The sequence below is a fragment of the Tachysurus fulvidraco genome, chromosome 4 (genome assembly GCF_022655615.1).
Source record: "Tachysurus fulvidraco isolate hzauxx_2018 chromosome 4, HZAU_PFXX_2.0, whole genome shotgun sequence".
In the NCBI taxonomy this organism is placed as follows: Eukaryota; Metazoa; Chordata; class Actinopteri; order Siluriformes; family Bagridae; genus Tachysurus; species Tachysurus fulvidraco.
The window spans coordinates 14,428,936-14,448,749 of record NC_062521.1 but is presented as its reverse complement, the minus strand read 5'-3'; the positions used below and the strand labels follow the sequence as shown (position 1 = coordinate 14,448,749).

Here is a 19,814-nt window from a genome sequence, read left to right as displayed (position 1 = left end):
TCGCATGTCTTTGGACTGAGGAAGTAAACTGGAGTACCTGGAGGAAATCTCTGAGACATGAGGAGAACGTGCAAATTGCACAAACCCAGAACCCTAGAGGTAAGAGGCAAAAATAGTGCCTGCAAGGAGAAATAATCTAGAGTAGTAAAATAAATTTACAGAATAAAAAGTAAATACTGATATGTAGCAAAGATGTTATGATAAGCAGAGCATCCATAATTAGATGAGTAAGTGTGAGAATATAGTGAGTAAACAACAAAAATGCAAACAGGTGTCCAGTGAACGTTTTCTAGGAATAATGCACAGTAATGTTCTGGCACAGTGGTGAATTGTGATGAAAACCACTGATTCTCCCCATGTCCGAGTGGGTTTTCACTAGATTCTCCTAAATGTATACCGAGACAGGAACTGTTTATTCTAAATTGCCCTACTGTAAGTGTAGATGAGTATGAGTGCTGTTCATTAAGATGCTTTTGTTCTGTAAAAATAATAAAACTCATATTTTCTTTGTTGTTATTATAAAGAGGCCAGTTTATTCAGGTACAATAATTTCTTAAGATGTCAACAGGTTTAACAGAACAGTGGCACAGAATTTAGACTTGCTTCAAATTATTGTCATAAACAGCAACATGAGTAAACTTTTACTTGTTTCTTACTTGTTTAAAGGCCTAACTCTTCATAAAGTTAAATTTAAACTTAAACTAGCACTTATTTTATTATTTTTTAATTAAAAAATGATAAACACTTCAATGTGATGGTTCCACTTGTATAGAAATTCAGTGTTGGATTGCATCATAGTAATAGAGCAAGGTTCCACTGCTATTCTTGTACATGTAAGATTTCCACATTGCTCATGATTGTGTTCTATGGTTTTTTTGTTTGTTTGTTTGTTTATTTTTAAATACAGGCGTTGGAAAAAATAATGTGAACCGCCAGCACTCCCACGCTCATTGTCAGCAGCCTTTTAATTGCATTAACCTGTGTTCTATTATGTATGTTTCATTTGTAGACTAAGATCCTTGTTGTGAGGTATTCGCTCTGTTCCTTTGGTCCATGATGTTATTTAGCCTGTTTAAATAATTCTGTTGTTTTTCTGTTTTTTGATCTCTGTTTGTTTTTCCGCCTTTGATTCTAACTAGCTGTTATATACCCATTTGATCCTATTGACGTGTGTCTGTTTTTGACACAAGTTGCCAGACGGTTTGAAATACTCGCTGTGTCTGTTCCTTTTTTTTTTCTTTCTCCTTCCTCCTACCTGTTCCAATACTTTTGCCCTGTTCATGATTATTTTGGTTATTAAATTAATTTTGACTTTTTTTTTGTTTAATAAAGCCCAGCATTTGCATCCTACCTTTTGACTCTGATTCATGAAACAGTGAATGTGTGTTGTGGTAATTTATGGGATTGTTGTCTTTCGTGGGTAATGTTTATAGTGTGACTCTACAATTTTTAGTATTTAATTTGGGGTTCATTGTTGCAACTGAGTAAGCAAAATAAATCCTTCCCATTTATTGGACCCTAGCCTTGTTCTCATTAATTAAGTTAAACAGCCAAGTGGGAAACCCTGGATTAGTTTTGGGTTCCCTACTCAAACAAATCAATGGCAGTAGTAATCTGTGCAATGTGAAGTGTTACACAGATTCATATATTCGTGTGTAGGTGTGCAAAAACAAAGCGGATAGCGGTTATAGTTAGATAGAGAGGAAGTTGATGCTCTCTGTAAGCCTACACAGCTTTTTCAGAAATGAAGTGTTCAACAAGAAGTCAATCCATCTTTAGTGCTATACACAACATGGCATCAGTTCCTGCAGACTTGCTGACTATGTTTGCAGTAAGCAAAAAAGACGTGCTATAATAGAAGTCAATTTCTCTCATTTATTCCACCCATATGTCTCTTTAAGTGACAACCATGTGTAATTCAAGCCAAAGCTCCATCATACATATTACTTCTCTTGAGTTCATGGGTTTTCCCTTGTTGATTTAAGATATATGCCAAACGTTGTATTTATTAATTTGCTAAACCCCCAGACCTAAAACATTTTTGTATGACAGCAGCATATTTTGACAATCCTTTCATAAGCTATATCAATGACAGTCTTAATCTTTTCCTCATTCTACTCCATCAAGCTTGTGATTCAATTCCTTTTAATTTATAGGCTATTCTTGTAAAAGCTGTCAGAGAATGTACAGTATAATTTGACAGGAAGGTAATCTCCTTGAACAGAAGTTTCCTGACTGACTAATACAATGTTATAAAATTTTTGATAATGTTGTTATCAATGTTGTCAAATTTTTAGGGTCATCACAGCATATTTATTTTAGTAGAAGCTAAAAACAGTAATAATATTAATATTATTAATATTAAGACCAATGTAATTGCTCATCACTTTAATGTGCTCATGGCTCACATGCTCCTTTGTGCTTTAAGAATAGATGTTCAAATGAATAAATGTCATGGAAATTTTAAAATGTAATCCGATTATTTATTTATTTATTTAATTGTTTTATTTTATTATTATTTTTTTTCAGTTCATGTGGAATTTAAAAGGAAATGGTTAGTGGCTAAAGGGCAAATTTTACTGTAAAACAAATTTATTCAGAACCACAATAACTAGCTGTGTAATATTATATTGAGACTAGCTAGCTAATCATAAACAACCCAAATCAAGTTAGGTAAAGCAGAGGTGTAGCACCTTGCTAGCTAACTAGCTAATGTTAGCCAGCTTAAACAAACAAGCAAATAAATAAATAACAATCATACTAGACAAAAGTATGAGCCAGTCTCCAGCTGTGTTTATGTATTGATTTTGTGTGTGTGTGTGTGTGTGTGTGTGTGTGTGTGTGTGTGTGTGTGTGTGTGTGTGTGTGTGTGTGTGTTTATTTATGTTGAATTATAAATGTCATTTTACTGCCATTATGGCAGAGAACTACACTACCCATTTGCCACAGCACATCATATGACCAAAGGGGCCTCCCTTAATTAGTATCACTGTTTTTAGTGTTTAGTAACACAAGTTTTAAACTGTCTGTGTCTCATTGTCAAGCTTTTGTTGCCATGTAATCGCTAATAGTCTATATGTTCCTTGCCTCATGCTCATAGCGTCTGTTTACATTTCTTGTTTTTCACCTGCATTTGCTTCCACCTCCATAACCACTACCTGACATGGAGTTGGAGTGTTTTAGTGAAACGTTATGCACCAAAAATGCAATTTTACTATCTCTATTATCTCAATTCAATCACTATGTAGCAATATAAAACCATGCCATTAATATCAGACAATATACTCATAACACCAGTGGTAACATCAGAAACAGTGAGATTTAGAAGGCATGCATTTGGTGTTTGAACACTATATTCCTGCCATGGAGATATCCAGTGTGTGAGTGTCTCATTTCTGATGCTCTTAGAACCTTTTCCCATCCGCACCCTGACCTACAAACCATGAGAGCCCTATTTTACCTGGGAGCTGTCAAAAGAAAAGCACTGTGCCCCTGTACATGTCTCTGCACAAGATTGTACGGTTTATTAATCATATCTTGGGATAAAAGCTTAAAGTTGAATCACTACAATTAACTTTTTACAGTGTAATGCAAAGTGTTAATCATTTTAGCATGATGAAAAATGATAGATGAAAATATGAAACCTTGCAAGAATGTGAGTGAAAAATAATCTTTAAGGAAACATGGAAGTTATTATAAGTGTGTTTCTTGCCCTGATATTGTCACTTTGATCTCTTGCATTACCAGCCTGGCAATTCTGCTTCTTCAATATCGTTCAAACTATACACTCTGCTTTAATTAGGTGCCAGAAGCAAATTAAATTTGGACAAGGACATCAAAACTAATACTCAAAGTGTTGGATGTGGGACTCAGCACTACTATTTTCTAACCAAGTACTTAGGCTTTCTTACAAGCAGACCATTGTATGTCAGTAGTTTTTTTTTTTTTTTTTTTTTAACTCTTTAGCTCTTAGTTCTATGTTGTCTTATGTAGCTCTGTGTCTTTATGCAGCACTAGGGTCCGGAAGGAACATTGATTCATTGCACTGTGTACTGCATCAGCTATATATGGTCAAAATGACAATTGTGACTTGATTTGACTTGAAGAAGTGTAGCATTTCTTCCACATATATCCTCAACACATGCACCCCAAAATGTAGTGTGCTGAGTCCTTTATTACTCCTTACTCCTTTCTTAGTTATCCTATGACTAAGGAGCCAGACACCGCTCTCATCCCACTATAAAATATACAGAAGACACTGTCACAGATGACCTGATCCCCAACAATAATGAGACAGCTTACAGGAAGGAGGTCAAGACTCTTGACAGTGTAGTGTCAGGACAGTAATTTGTCTCCCAGTGTCAGGGTGACTAAAAAGCCCTTCATTGATTTGAGGAATTACGAATTGATCACATGCTCCTTTATATCACAGCAGGTGCTGTGGAAAAGGTTCATAATTTCAGCTTTTCTCCATCATCACTGACTTCAAGTGGTCACATTATATTTTAGCTTATAATCAGGCCTACCAGTGCTTTTTTCACCTAAACATAAGCTGCTACATACTGTAGGCACCATCACAACTAGTCTTAGTCACATCTTGGTTTCACAGTTGTTGAGGGCTGGCAATGACAAACCAGAGAAACAGCTGAACAATATTCCACAATGCAAGACATGGTGATAAGTGTCACAAAGTCATCATGTGTCAAAGAGGACAGTAATTACCATGTGCACAGCCTGTTTTTTGGTGTTTGGAAGTGGGAGGGTGATGTCATCATTTAGGACAAATAGGAGGAAATGTGGATACAAGCACATGAAGGTTTTAATAAATCACATTATTTAAAAAAATATAATAACTGAGACAATACACATGCTATCCATTTATCAAGCATGTATCAAGCATGATACATGAACCGTGAACCAAGGACATGAACCAGTGAAACAAAGACACGAGAACACATAATGACCAAGAACAAAAGATGCAAATATAGCAGTGTGATTATGTAAAAACAAGACACAGTGACATAAATAACAGTCAAATAAGTTTGCAAAAAAAAAACTGAGAACAAGTAGCTCTTAACATGCTAGATACAGAGATTTTTGATTTTTTGACGGAATCAGGACTCAAGTGTGGATGCTCTGTGTATTATTTATCAAGGCAAATTACAATACATAGGATAAACCAGGAAACACTGTAAGAGGAGGAACTCATGTGATGTTTCCTTCTGGCAGAGTCTGGCAGAATCTGTAGCACTGTTTGAATTCTAGTCACAAGATTTACAGACAGATTTAACCTTTGGCCCATTAGGTTTTTTATAAGGAGACATTTTTGCTAGTAGCTCTTCCATTAACATCCCGTGCGAGCTAAATATGGGGCTTACTGCTACTAAACAGTCAACCATAATTTAATAATGTCAGGAAACAATTTTGGACAGTGGTGTACTACATTATGTTTTAAAGCCAAAAATAGTCCAGAATGCTTAATTGAATAAAGAAAATGGAGTGAATTTACATAATGAGAGGACAATAAACACTAATGATCAGGAATAATTAAATTCACTTGCATTATCAGGTCATTTTGTCCTTCTCTTTTTATAGTTTAAAACGTTTATTGGGCAGGATTTCAAGGTTATGCGATAACAGCTGTTAAAGCAAAATCAAGCCAACCTTTTCAAAATTACTGCAGGTTTTTTACAGATTTGGGCCAAGACACATCAAGTGACATCTTCACAACACACATTTAGCCAAAGCCCTCGTTGTTTCCCATGGGTCAAACATTAATATAGCTAAAAGAAGAATCGTGCAAATTTTCCCAATTCGAGTAGGATTTTTTCCAAGTTAAAAAAAAAAAAGCAGCAGCAATATCAATTATCTTTGGCCACAACAATTAAAGTCCTAGAGGGTCTGATATAGATAGTCACTGATCTCTTTCTGATAAATAAAATAAAAATGATAAGAGAAATATTAATAACTAACAACAATAACATGGCATTTCTCCCATCTATTCATTTTGATTTCTATGAATATTCACTGATGTAAGTTTAATGGTGTCCTGCATCTAATCAGAATTCTCATTCGATTTTGCTCAAAGACAAACAGAAGCACATCAGAGGACACTTTGTTTCAAGATTAGATACACAGGCAACAACAACAAGAAACAAGAACCACTAATACAGGCTCAGACTGCATGTAACAAATTGTGTGTAGTTAATAATTCACAGGGAATATCAGAAATTTGCAGCCAGTGAGCAGAGCGGGTGATCTGTCTGTGATCGATGATCAGATCATTTATTTCCCAGCATTGCTTAACCAAGCAATTCCATAAGCACTGTAAATGACATGTGCAATGGTGTAATTAAAATAAGTATGAAAACAAAACATTATGAGTATGAATCTATCTCCGAAACAGTAGGTAGCAGTTAAATTCTAGATGCCAGACACCATACAGGAACCTACACATACGTTCTCCCACTTATTCATCATCATCATTCATCAAGAGGCAAATTTGTGTAGCCAATCCAACCAGGAGGAAGAAGGAAACTCGAGGGGCACATGAATATCTGGCTAGGATGGGACTAGTGAAACTGTAGGCCAGTCTAAATAAATGCAGCGCTAACATTGGGCAAACAACACAAAATTGAAAGTTAAAAACAATGTCAAATATCCAGTCCAAAGTATCAAAAACCATAATTAGGAAGCAAATCAAACAACACAGTAGCAAAGCAGGAGCAACCCAAAAGGTAACGCCAGAAAACAATCTTGAACTTTAACACCGATCAGAGAATTGAGCAAGGAAGTGAGAACAGATTTTTGGAAATTGAACATTTTCGGGCCATGGAGTTCTTGTGACACGGAATAACATACAAAATTCCACACAGAAGCTCATACTCAAACCAGGGAGCTGTCATTATAAATAGTAATACTGATATTTCTTGTGTAAACAGTATTCATATTTTATATTCTCAATAAAAATATCTCCACATCAAAGGAACAGAAAGCAAAACAAAATTCTCCATAATAACAAAATACTGTGAATAACTGTTTCTTCAGTAGATCTAAAAAAAATAATAAGAAGAATTTAGCCTTTTGTACAACTTAATTCCATAATCCCACAGCTAAAATATTTTTAAAAAAAGAAAAGTCTTTTCTTAATCTATTGTGATGCTAATGTAGAACATGAGTAATCGTTCATGTAAAGTACCGAAGCTCAAACAAGTTCAATGTTTTTCTAATCGTTAGCAGCAACACCTGAAATCAAATGCTAAAATGATAAGCTATAATTATAAACCAATTGATTAGAGACACTATATATCAGCATTAATTCACTATATCAGAATTCTAGTAGGTCAAAAGTTTACATTACCCTAATTGGCTGTCTAATTGACATCCTGGAAGACTCCAGAAATTGATTTAATGACTTTTAGAAGCCAATTGTCATAATTAGGAGTTTACACTACACTTTTCATTCTATTCACTTGCATGTGAATGCTGGAGACTTGAAACACAAGCTCATTTTGCTGCATTCAAATGAAGACGTGTGACCAACCTAATACTGATACGTTACCGCATGACCTCTGCAAAAAATCCAACATAGAGGATACTGAGTATACCAAGTAATATAAAATAAGCACGATTCTATAGTAGTGTTTACTGTGGATCAATCAACTCAGACACATTAGTTGGTTAAATCTCTAACACTGACGATACAAATAATTTTAATATTTGCCGCCTATGTTTGCGATCGTCATATAAATGTTTAACGCCAAAAGTCTAGTGTGATTGGTCCTTTATTTGGCGGTGTGCCTGCGGCTGTAATGGGGCCTACCTTTAGAGTCAGTGCCTTTTTGCCCTTGATACCATGGGAGAATCCAAACAACTCAGCCTAGATATCAGGAAAAAAAGTGAGCTTCCTCAAGGTTCTCTTTTTTGTTTGGACCAATTTGGACTCAACAACTACATCTACCACAAGCAGCTCTATAAACAACTATAGGCAAATTAAAAAAATTGTGAAACACAAATAGCACAGACCCTGCATTAGTGAGAAGGCAGGAACAAATTAATTCACAATGGCCTGAAAGGCTGTAGTGCTTGAATGAAAAAGCAAGAATGAAGTATGCAAGATTACCACCCAGACGGAAACTTAGCCTTTTGGAGGGAGTTCTCACAAATGGACCATACAGTACACTTCAGAGCTATATATGGAGAAAAAAGAATGAAGCTTTTAATCTGAAGAACCCCATCCTGATTGTAAGGCATGGGGGAGGCAGCACAATGTTGTGAGGGTGCTTTTACAGGGAGGAAAAGGGAGGAAACACTGAAGCAAAACCTTGAGACATCAGCCAGAAATTAAAGTGAGAAACTTGTGGAAGTCTATCTCGAAACATACTGTATGATTCAGGCTCAAGCAAACTTAATGCCACCAAACAGTGAAAACTTAGGTATGGATTAAAAGCTCTTAAATTAAAGTGATCCACTGATCCTGACGGCTTCTGCTCTCCGGTCCAGCCTGATTCATCCCGATGCCCTACTTCTGATAGGAGTCTCATCACTTGAAGGCTGATTGACGCTGCTGAGGACTGCCCACATGGACAGCCTGGAAATACACAAGATTCCTGGCAGTGGCTTTGAACTTATGTTGCTGTAGCCAGTTTCTGCACTGGGGTCTCCATCATTGATCATGTGTTGGCTTTGGCAAAGAGGAATTGATGTTACACTATAATGAATTCAGAAACTGTCCCAGTGCTTATAGTTGTAAGTTGCTTAAAAGCTTGGGTTTACACAATTGCACTTTAATATATACAGTCAAAGAAAGAAAATTATTTATAATTACACTGTCAGTTATCACCCAGATGAGGTTGGATTCTCTTTTTAGTATGGTTCCTCTCAAGGTTTTTTCCTTTTATCATTTTGTTTTTTCTTGCCTCTGTTGCCTCAGACTGGCTTATTATGGATAAATCAAAATGTAAAATTTTAACCATGCAATTTTTGTTTTTATTCTTGTCAAGCTGATTTGCAACAATGTCCATTGTTAAAATTGAATTTAAAAACAAAATTTAATTAAACTAAAATAAATAGATATTTTTTAACCTCTTATTTAAACAGATGTATGTAGCATATCTAGTTTCTCATCCAATGGCATTTTGAAAATTGGATGCCGAATTAAAGACGGTAATGCATCTTCTGCATGTTCATTACACCTGCTATTGTATTTCACAGCCACCTTCTCAGTCACACAGATGATATGTTATGGATGTGTCATTGAAGCGGCTTAGAATAATTAGCCAAATGGCATTTCACTATGCGTAACCTGACACTTTCAACAATAAGTACATAACAATAAGTACTCTAACCAAGAAAGAAATCAGCCAAAGCTTAATAATGTATTTTGGTGCTGCTTCTCAGTTTAGTGATATAAATTCAATCCATCTAGAAGCTGTGTGGCCTGTTTTATACATTATTCTGTCTGTATTGAAGGATTTTCTCATTTCGTTTGGTTTGAGTAGTGAAGAATACATTTGTGGTCTTTCCGAAAGATCATGGTGCACACATTTCTATATAGTAATGAGAACAATCTTCATCGTTAAGATTAGAATTAACAGTGTTCCCTTTATAATTAACCTGTTGATGTCATAGTTTATTACGCAGTCATTCGACAAGTGTAATCACATTCAGTAATCACAATGGTAAAGGTAAATTAAGAGCACTTAGGGAGTGATCTTGAGGAGTTAATGTACTGATGGAGTCTGAGGAATATTAGGTAGCAACGTAGATCCACAGTCTTGTGGCTTTAAATTACTATCCAGTAATTAAAGTGATGAAAGAACAGGGGAGTTGAATTTTATATGTAATACAGGTTAGACTAAAATATGGTTGTTTGGGGACATACGGTAATTTTATTTTCACCACCTGGCAACAGCGCTGTGAATGACACTTTATTGGTGCCCACAGTGTCCAGGCTATTTTTGGAGAGAAACTAACTTATGTCCTTCGATCAGTTTATTACACCAGTAGGAGCCTATTACACACACAGGAAGGAAGCCTCGGTCTTAATGTCATAATCACGCTGCTGTAGCTTCATCAGCTTTGTTAGCCTCTTGTTTTGGCCCTGCAATTTCCTGTCCCCATTCAAATAAAGCATTATTTTCCTTCTCCTCTACAGCCTTCCTGACAAGATTCCAGTCACTGAGAACATGTCTCAGTGTATCTCTGTCTGTCTTTCTCTTTGTCCTTGCTTGCTTCTTGGCTTGCCCTCGATGATGGGAATGGCACACACCTACTTAGAGATGAATCAGAGAACTATGATAGTCCTTGGTCTACGCTAAAGTTCTCTTGGACGACAAAAGCAGGAGCAATAGAAAACAGAGGAATAAACACATGTAGTAATAATGGATTCAGTGAGTATCTGCTGTTAAAATTTTACTGTAGCTCAGCTCTGGTTCACACTTTTTCATTTTAGCTTTTTGTGTCTTTGTGTGCCTTTCACCTCTACTTCTTGCCATTTCTTTCACTTACCTCTTTATGCATCCCAGTGGGCTATCTCTCCTTGCTAACTTTCTATCTGCACTCTCTCTCTCTCTCTCTCCCTCTCTCTCTCTCTCTCTCTCTCTCTCGCCCGCTCTCACCCACTGTCTTCCTCTCAGGCTCACCGTGTGGATGGAAATCATTTCAGGCATCACTAAACACGAATCTCTTATCAACAAATGAAGAAATGTATTCCTCAAGACTCCAGTGTGCATTTGAATACAGACATATTTGAGCAAAGATATATCACACCCTGATATTCAAAATGTTCTCAGAAACCTGCAGCTTATTATATTATAAAATCTCACACTGCCACAGAGTGAATATTAAAAAAAAAATATTGTCACTGTTTTAGAAAAGCAAAAAAAACAAAAAACCTTGTTGCAGACTTTTAACAGCATCCAATTACATTATGCCATCAACCAACTTTTACACATAATTTTTCTCTATATAAATGTCTGCAAGCACACATTTGAACACATTACACATTCAGGGTTCCAGTGTGTCTTGATTCTAGACTTGTCATCCATCAATCCAGCTATTCATTCAATATGTTTTTACTGAACTAAAAAGAAAAAACTACCAGAACACACTATAATCAGATATCTTACCTACTGTGATGGACTATAAGCTACAATGCACACAATAATTCAAACAAACGTACTCAAGAATACAGCCCACTAGTTACAATCAGTCATCACATGTAATGCACAACATAATTGCTGGAACAGAATTAAATGTTAGGGGAATTGAGAAATGTTTTCTTTGTGCTGAAAAAGAAACCCTAAAGAATAATGTGATGTTTCATACAGTTTTTGTTCCTGCATAGCCTTTCTATACAATTTTATTACAAATCTCGTACTGTTACATGACTATCCTGTTATATAGAGCAGGCCATGATAATGTGTTTGCCACTATTGTTTGTTTGCTATTCCCAGTATGTATAGCGTAATAAAACTGACCTTGAAGCCTATCTGTTACTTAATGTGAGTTTGCAAAGTCAGCATCACTAAGAATACAGCAGATCAAGAATACATTCAGACAAAAACAAGCGGAAATCTGTTATGAAATGTCATTTTGCACCAGCTTTAAAAAGTCCAATAGTATCTGCCCTCACTGCCACTTAAACTTATAATGACTTTGTCACGTCATCCAAAATGCAAAGGTGTTTTATTTTTAGATGAATCAAGAGGCATGAGCTGTTTTCAATATGGCAAGTTGTTCACCAGTTTAAACACTAAATATTCAATTGCATCCACATTTTTATATTGTGGCAGACAGTTTTCATTGTCATGTACAAAAATGCAAATGCAGGACTTCCCTTATAACAGGGGATGTGCAATTACACATAGTGTAGTGTATTAATTTGAATAAAGCCTTAAATAATATAGCACAGGTTAAATTTAGAATTAGAGGTAGGATTATCATTCACACATTTTTATGACAGCAATTACACCATTGTCACCATTGTTCATTTAAATTTGCAGAAATTTCACATGTGATGAGCTTGTAAAAGGCACTCAAGATGTTGGACACAGATATAATTCTGTAATTAAAACAGCAAGACCATAGCATTTTACATGGCCATCTTAAGTCCGTCTTTTAAAGAGAGTAAACCCGAATCACAGCATGGTGCATATTAAAAGTTTGTTTTTATTAATTTGTAAGATAATTACCTGCCCCCAATTCCCTGATTTGTAACTGATGTTATTCCCAGATTATAAGGTTTAATTAATTTAAGTTTTTTCCCTGTCATTTCACTGGGCCTGAAGCCTGACCAAACACACTGTATCTTAATGCCAGACTAAACACATAATACTGTCTTGAGGCTGCAGCACGTCACACGAGGAGCAAAGAGATCAGGTTTTAAATTACTTCTGCACTTCAATTAAGACCAGGAGATAAATTTTAGATTAGGTGAGAATGATTCAAACTTGAGCAAGACTAAAAAGAATCCACATTTCAAATTTTAAGGTTATAAATCAGAGAATGGCCCTAAGCAGGTATCACTGCATGTTGCATGCCAGCTTTTGGAGCCGAAATCACCGAGTGGTTTTGATTTTTTTTTTTTTTTAATCGATGTATCTACAACTAATAATAAAGCTACAATTTATTTCAAAGTTTTAGCAACTAAATAAAATGAAACAATGTTTTACACCTTAAAATATAGGTTTACACGAGCATTAAAAGCAACAGTCATCAGTCATATTCAAACACCTAAATTTAAGCAACAGTCATCAGTCATATTCAAACACCTAAATGACACTTGTGGCCATTATGACTTTAGTCATAAGGTAAATAAACCAAATAAAGTAATTTGTCATTTAAATCCTTTGACTGATTTAATTCAGATTGTATTACAGGAATATTTATACATTTGTTTTAATTCTAGCGATAGCCACAACAGATGACAGTACATCTCTTTTTAATATCAAAATAAATTAACAAGTAAATAAAAAAAATAACCGCACTGACCACTTATAGGAACACTTATACACATGCTAAATCATGCAGTCACCCAATCAATCATGTGGCAGTAGTGTATTGCATAAACTCAAGCAGAATGAGGTCAAGAGCTTTAATTAACGTTCACGTCAAATATCAGAATGGAGAAAAGTATGATCTGTGACTTTAAATGTGGTTTGGTTGTTAGTGGCAGACAGGCTGATTTGAGAGTATCCGAAACTGCTGATCTCCTTGGAATTTGACTTACAACAGTCTCTAGAGTTCACACGAAATTGTGTTAAAAAAAAAAAGTGATCGACAGTTCTGATGGTTGAAACCCCTTGTTGATGAGAGGTCAGAGGTCACTGTAACTCATATAACAACTCTTTTTCGCTCTTGTGTGCAGAAAAGCATCCCAGAATACACAAAACGTCATAACTTGAGATCACAATAAGTTCCACTCCAGTCAGACAAGAATCAGAGAATACAGTGGGCACAGGCTCAGCCAAACTGGATGGTTAAATACACAGCTGTTTAAAAAAACAGCTTTTTCCTAATATTCAACCAAGAAGAAAATGATTTTGATCACCAGACCATTTATAGCACTCACTACAATATTCATACAAAACCATTTCCATAAGCGGTAGAAAATGGATGGATGGATGGATGGACGGACCATTTCCATTTCTATTTTATCCAAGTGTTCTTCTCAAAATCACATGCACTAACAATTTTAGAGCTTTACAAAACCCAAAACCAAGTGTCACAGCATTGTGACTAGTGGGATTAAATGGGTTAATTGTTCTTCAGTGTGCACACATCTGCAAAGCCTATCCACAGCTTTCTGAACAGAGACACTATTCATTATGCCCACTGCATGATAGTACCACATTTCTCTGGCTAGCACAGATAAACAGACATAATCATGCCATCAGGGGCATCATCTCATTTAATAGTTAAATGTTGCATTTGTTATAGATCTAGATTTATAGATTTTGTATAATACAGCTTATATGACACAGCAAAATCGGTTACTGCTGTTAGCTTAAACAGAAAATTATAAAATCTCTTCAAGAAGAAAAAGTAGAAGATGCAGGTGGCACACACAGGTTTGTGATTTTATGTTTTGGTGGTGCTTCTATTGCTTTAACTCTATGTTAGTCTCGCTAAATAATTTTATGCCTACAACTACCCCTTACCTCATTCTGCATTAAAGCTGCATTTTTCAAGAGCACCGGCTAAATAAGGTCTGAAATGTCACATATTCCTATCAGTATGGGCTATTAGGTACCCAAAAGCAGAAAAACACAAACACACAAATTCTCTCTCTCTCTCTCTCTCTCTCTCTCTCTCTCTCTCTCTCTCTCTCTCTCTCTCTTTCTCTCACTCTCTCTCTCTATCCCATTGACATGCAGCTATAAAATGATATGCCTACAACTAACTAAAATTCTTTTTGTCTCTCTTTTTGCTGGTTTTCAAAGTTGGTACTAATCAGAGGTCCACATAAGGTCAAAACTTATGGTGAATATAAAAAATACTCCTACTTTCTTGATAGAAATCTATGTACACACACACACACACACACACACACACACACACACACACACACACACACACACACACACAGAGAGAGAGAGAGAGAGAGAGAGAGAGAGAGAGAGAGAGAGAGAGAGAGAGAGAGAGAGAGAAACCTAATCCACACTGTAGATGCCAGGTGGACCTTTAGTCCAGTTGAGGTCATAGGATGGAAGATAATTAGGTCGTCGTGTGCATAATGGCTTCAGATTGCATTTTCTGGGGAACAGAAGCATGAGGTGGCACTGGGATGACCACAAGTCATGTGTAGAGTCGTGTGTGATGTGATCCGTCAATGTGAAAAGAATACGAGTTCAGTTTAGCAACCGGACAGTGATGGGATAAAAGCCGCTAATCCGTTCACTTAACCTGTTCTCTCAGGTCTCCTTCTCTAACACCATACTGCTATATACTAAAGACTATATACTACACCACCTATGTGACATACTGTTTAACAGAGCTTAACACCTTTAACTTTCACTTGCTCAAAATGCCACACGACAAGAAGCGATGTGTCAAGTCAACTAGTCGCTATTAAAACTAGACTAATTAATAGACTATAATGCAATGTTTCAGATTCATGTCTAGTCCAAAGGAAAGAACTGAATAAAAATCAACTCTATTCATGCCACATGAGTGTTGACTACAACAGCCGACGCGTAGAAAAGACAAGCCCACATCTACGATCCTTCCCCATACAGCGATCTCAAAGGGATTGCAGGGTTCACTCACCATGCTGGCTCGAAAAGCACGCAGATAAATAAATAAAGTGCAGGAGGATTCACGCATTCCGCAAACGGTCACGCGCTCCAGTGCAGGATGGATGTGTTTCCTTCAACTCCGGCATGAAAATCTGTGAAAACAGCGCTGTGTCCTTCCAGTAACAGCTCGAGGAAGAACGAGCAGAGATCCAGCTTCAGAAAGTTACCCAGAGTGAGAGCTGTAGTGAAGATTACACCTGCCACCGTGTGTGTGTGCGTGTGTGTGTGTGCGTGTGTGTGTGTGTGTGTGTGCGCGCGCGTCTCTCTCTCTCTCTCTCTCTCTCTCTCTCTCTCTCTCTCTCTCTCTCTCTCTCTGTGTGTGTGTGTGTGTGTGTGTCTGTGTGTTTCTCTCTCTCTCTCTCGCTCACTCTGTGTGTTTCTGTGTGTGTGTGTGTGTGTGTTTCTCTCTCTCTCTTTCTCTCTCGCTCTCTCTCTCTCTCTCTCTCTCTCTCTCTCTCTCTCTCACACACACACACACACACACACGCACACACTGACGACGCACAAGCGGAAATATGATGATGTGCTTCAAGAGCAGAGGTGGTGAATCGCGGTACATCTTAGACTCTCGTCTCGGGATTTTCATAAGGGAAGATCTGCTCCACTGCTTATTACTGATATAACACACGTAGCCCTCGATAACACAATCAATTCACACAAAATCTCTACTTGTTTGAAATATTGTTTTTTATAGCTGTGATCTGGCGCTTCAGTTGCTGTACAGTACAAGTTGGATAGAGAATACAGCAAAGCCAAACTTTAATCAAATGTAACATATGAACATGTATATGTTGTTACCACCACACACACACACACACCCACACACACACACACACACACCCACACACAGCACTTTCACTATTCTCATTACACAAAAACTGTAGATGAAAACCATCTTATTTTATAGGTCTACAAACAGCAAAGTGACACACATGCATCACAAAAAGTGTTTAACAAAAGAGTTCATTTGTACAATTACAATTATATTATATACAAATATTTTTGACAGTGTTCTATTATACATAGTTTCAATAGAAACTATGTATAGTTCTGGATATTTCATTGAACTGCAGTATTTTGTCTTTAGCATATTCAACATTTTAATTACAAATAATGTAAGATATGTCTGGTTACCCCCAAAACTACAATGGATAAACAAGTTTTAGAGATTTGCATTTATAGACACTAACACACACTCTGACTAAAAGTATTTAGTACAAACAGAACACTGTATGGTGACATCTGATCAGTCACAGCATTATCTGATGGTTAAATATCACATTTCAGATTTAGCCCCGTTTTGCTGATATAATAACCATCATCTTTCTGGGCAGGCTTTACACTAGATGTTGGAATGTGGTTGTTCTAATGACACAGGTAAGGGAAGGTGAATGGCCCGTGTTCAGGTCCTTAATTGCCATTCCAAAAAAAAAAGGTTTGACATGATATTACAATCTTGACATTAACCCTAGGACATGCAGGTGGACACTGTTGGTGAGGAAAAACATCAAGCCTTTAGAGTAATGCTCACAGAGGGCTATCCTGATTAATCAGAGAGGCAGAGAAGAGTCAAAAAATGCTGCAGCAAAGCAGTAGCAGATGCAGCAGCTCAAGGGGTTTGGAGAGGCCATGGAAATAGACTTTCTGATCCCAGAGATGTTCTGACAAGAAATGTGTTGGAGGGTACATGAGACCATTCACAAGCTTTACTAAGAAATTGTGGGGGAATGTTGACTTGTGGGGATCCTGCTGACCAAAGGAAGGTGGGAATTTCTGTTAACCATTCAGTCTTCAGTCAATCAGAGCCTTTAAACTGTGTCTTTAAACTGATGGTGGACCCTATTTTTAAGGATCTGGAGTGTGTTCCATTTGTTGAGGAATCACACTTCTCTACCACCTAGGAATATTTTGCAGTCCTGGACAAGAAACCAGGTCCAACAGTTAGGGACCCAGGATTCTGGAAAAACAGTGAAGTTTCACACAGGAACAGAGGACCAGTCACAAGATGTGGTGACAGAATAAGGTTGTGTGTACAGGAGGCAAGCATTGCTTTCAGTCATTACAGAGTGCTAATTCATGGGAAGTATTAGTATCTCACAGTATCTCAGTTGGTTTGGGAATATCCCCCAGGATGTGCTGGAACTTGTAGCTGTTAAGACAGAGGTCTGGACTGACCTTAGCACACAGTTGTCACTATGACATCTACCAGAAAAATAATAAAAAGGCGATTATTGGTTTATGTTCTGTAAAGCTGCTGAGACAATGTCAATTGTTAAAAGCACTATACAAATAAATTTGAATTTGATAAATTTCTCTTTTAAACTCTGGATCCCTACCTTGTTGAGTTTGTAAGTGATTTCAAATAGAATAGATACACTGTAAATAAATAAATAAATAAATAAAAAAGTTGAGTTAACTTAAAATAATAAGGCAAACTAACACAAGCACTTTTATGAGTTTACTGAACAAACAGGGTCTGAAGACCATGCAACTCAAAGTATTTTGTTAAGATCCTTAGTTCTCACAACAAATTGTCGAGTTTACCTAACAAATAACAAAACAAAATATTTTTTGTTTTCTGAATGCAATTAGGACAGATTGATACATTATGTATTCATAATTATTTTCATATTTAAAATTTAATAAACTACAACAAATTTCTCTCCCTCTCCATTTTTTAATAGTTTGTCCAAAACACAACATTACAAAGTCTGTCATATGACATACATGTCTTCTACATTAGGCATGTTTGTACTAAACTAAAAATGTTATCAAACATCATTGGAAAACTTTGTAAACTGTATGAAAACTACAACATTGTTTGTTTCAACATAAAATGAAAGATGAGCTTCCAAAAACCAAGTAATATTTTGTCTAAAAACCCAAAACAGACAAATGTAAAAGCATCTGAGCAAAACATTTAACCACACTCCAGTCAAACAGTGTATAAAGTATTCTTATTCAACTGATCACCAAAGTACATAAAACAGCCAAAACAGACATTAATAAAAGCATCAGAGTAAACCTCAAAAGGTTCAAGCATTAGATAGCATTTTGTATTATTTTGGCAAATCAACATTGAGAATACTTAACACTGCAAGTGAATAAACCTAAACACTTGGTAAAGTACAGTATGATATGTAACAGTGTATCAGAAAAAAGAGTTAGCTTGTACCAGTACAGCCAGACAAAAAAAAAAAACAAAAAAAAAAACCCTCACCTCAAAACTTCAGTATTCCACAAGGCTGCAAAGTTTGAATAGAATGATACATTGTTATAAAGAATAATGTTTTTTTAAATACTTAATTACTAAAGTATAATTGCAACAATCATTGTCCCATTTGCCATAGCTTCAGTGACATCTGCAAAATCGTCAACTACAACAGTTTTATTTTTAGTGACTGGACTCTTGCAGAGCAGGTACCGCCAAGATCCATGAAGATTTTCTGAATGAATTCAAAAGTATATTTCAGTTCTTTTGAGTATTCCATATTGTGTGCATTCAAGAGACCGAACAAGTAAGCAAAGGTTTCTGGCAGATATGGAATATCCTGTAGAACAATGGCCTCTTCCAGGATTATTGCACGGTTTATCACAGTGGCCAGTGAAACAGGAGTGCCAACATCATCTTCAACCACAGTGAGGACTCCGATCTTTACCCCTCTGGTGCTGTAGTCTTCAGGGTCAGTGTCCTAGGAGATTAAGTAATAGGAGGGGGCATTAATTGACATGTAAACGTAATTACTAATTGTTATTGGTGCCCGTGCAATGGTGGTGCTTGCAGCTTTATTATTTTTATAATGTGCAAACAAAATGAACAAATGTAATGCTAAGCGTTCTACCAAATTAGAAATAAAGTTTGAAAAGGGCAACTTGCCAGACACATCTTGAGCAAGAAAGCCGGATTTTCACGCAGAACAAGTGGCAGTCCCTCAAGAACTGCTCTTTTTCGTTGAGTGACAATATCGCTGACCTCAAAAGAACAAAAGAAGAAAGTTGCTAAAGGGTGCAGATACTTTACGAAGTCTTATGGATTAAACACATTCTATAATACACAATATGTGTATTTTATATGTACATTCAAGAATCTTAAAGAGTACCTGCTCATCCAGCTTGTCCAAAAGTGTCTTCATTTCTGGACCCAATGAATCTCTCCTTTTTCTGTAGAGTTTCGGGAGAGGTGCTGTTTATTTATCAAGTGACTCACTGAACTTTTTTAGGATGTCTATGTTACAGATCCTGAAAAACTCCATGCAGATCTACAGTATTTAGAAAAAACAAAACAAAAAGCAAACAAACAAACAAAAAACTATAAATAATCAGAACATTTTCCAATATAAATAAATAAAAAGTTCAGAATTTCCAATAATAAAAATTAGATCAACAACTAAAAAGGTAATGTTTATTGCTATCATCACTCATTACTTGATAACCAGAACATAATTGCCATTCAGTTAGTTACCTCTTCCTTTACAAAAAAAGTCCAGGCCATCTCTCTCTAATCTCTTCTACTAG

At 36.3% G+C, this 19,814-nt stretch overlaps 1 protein-coding gene across 4 annotated transcripts in view; it reads right to left on the bottom strand.

The window, feature by feature from the left end:
- pcdh15a (protocadherin-related 15a) overlaps window positions 1-15,599 on the bottom strand; it is a 168,782-nt gene extending 153,183 nt beyond the window's left edge. For 2 of the 4 annotated variants that reach the window (XR_007140482.1, XM_027142250.2), the window contains exon 1: window positions 15,271-15,599. The gene's annotated coding sequence lies outside the window, so the exon portion shown is untranslated. The remainder of the gene's footprint in view (window positions 1-15,270) is intronic. The other 2 variants (XM_047812946.1, XM_047812947.1) reach the window with 1 other exon arrangement.
- Window positions 15,600-19,814: the final 4,215 nt, after the last annotated feature.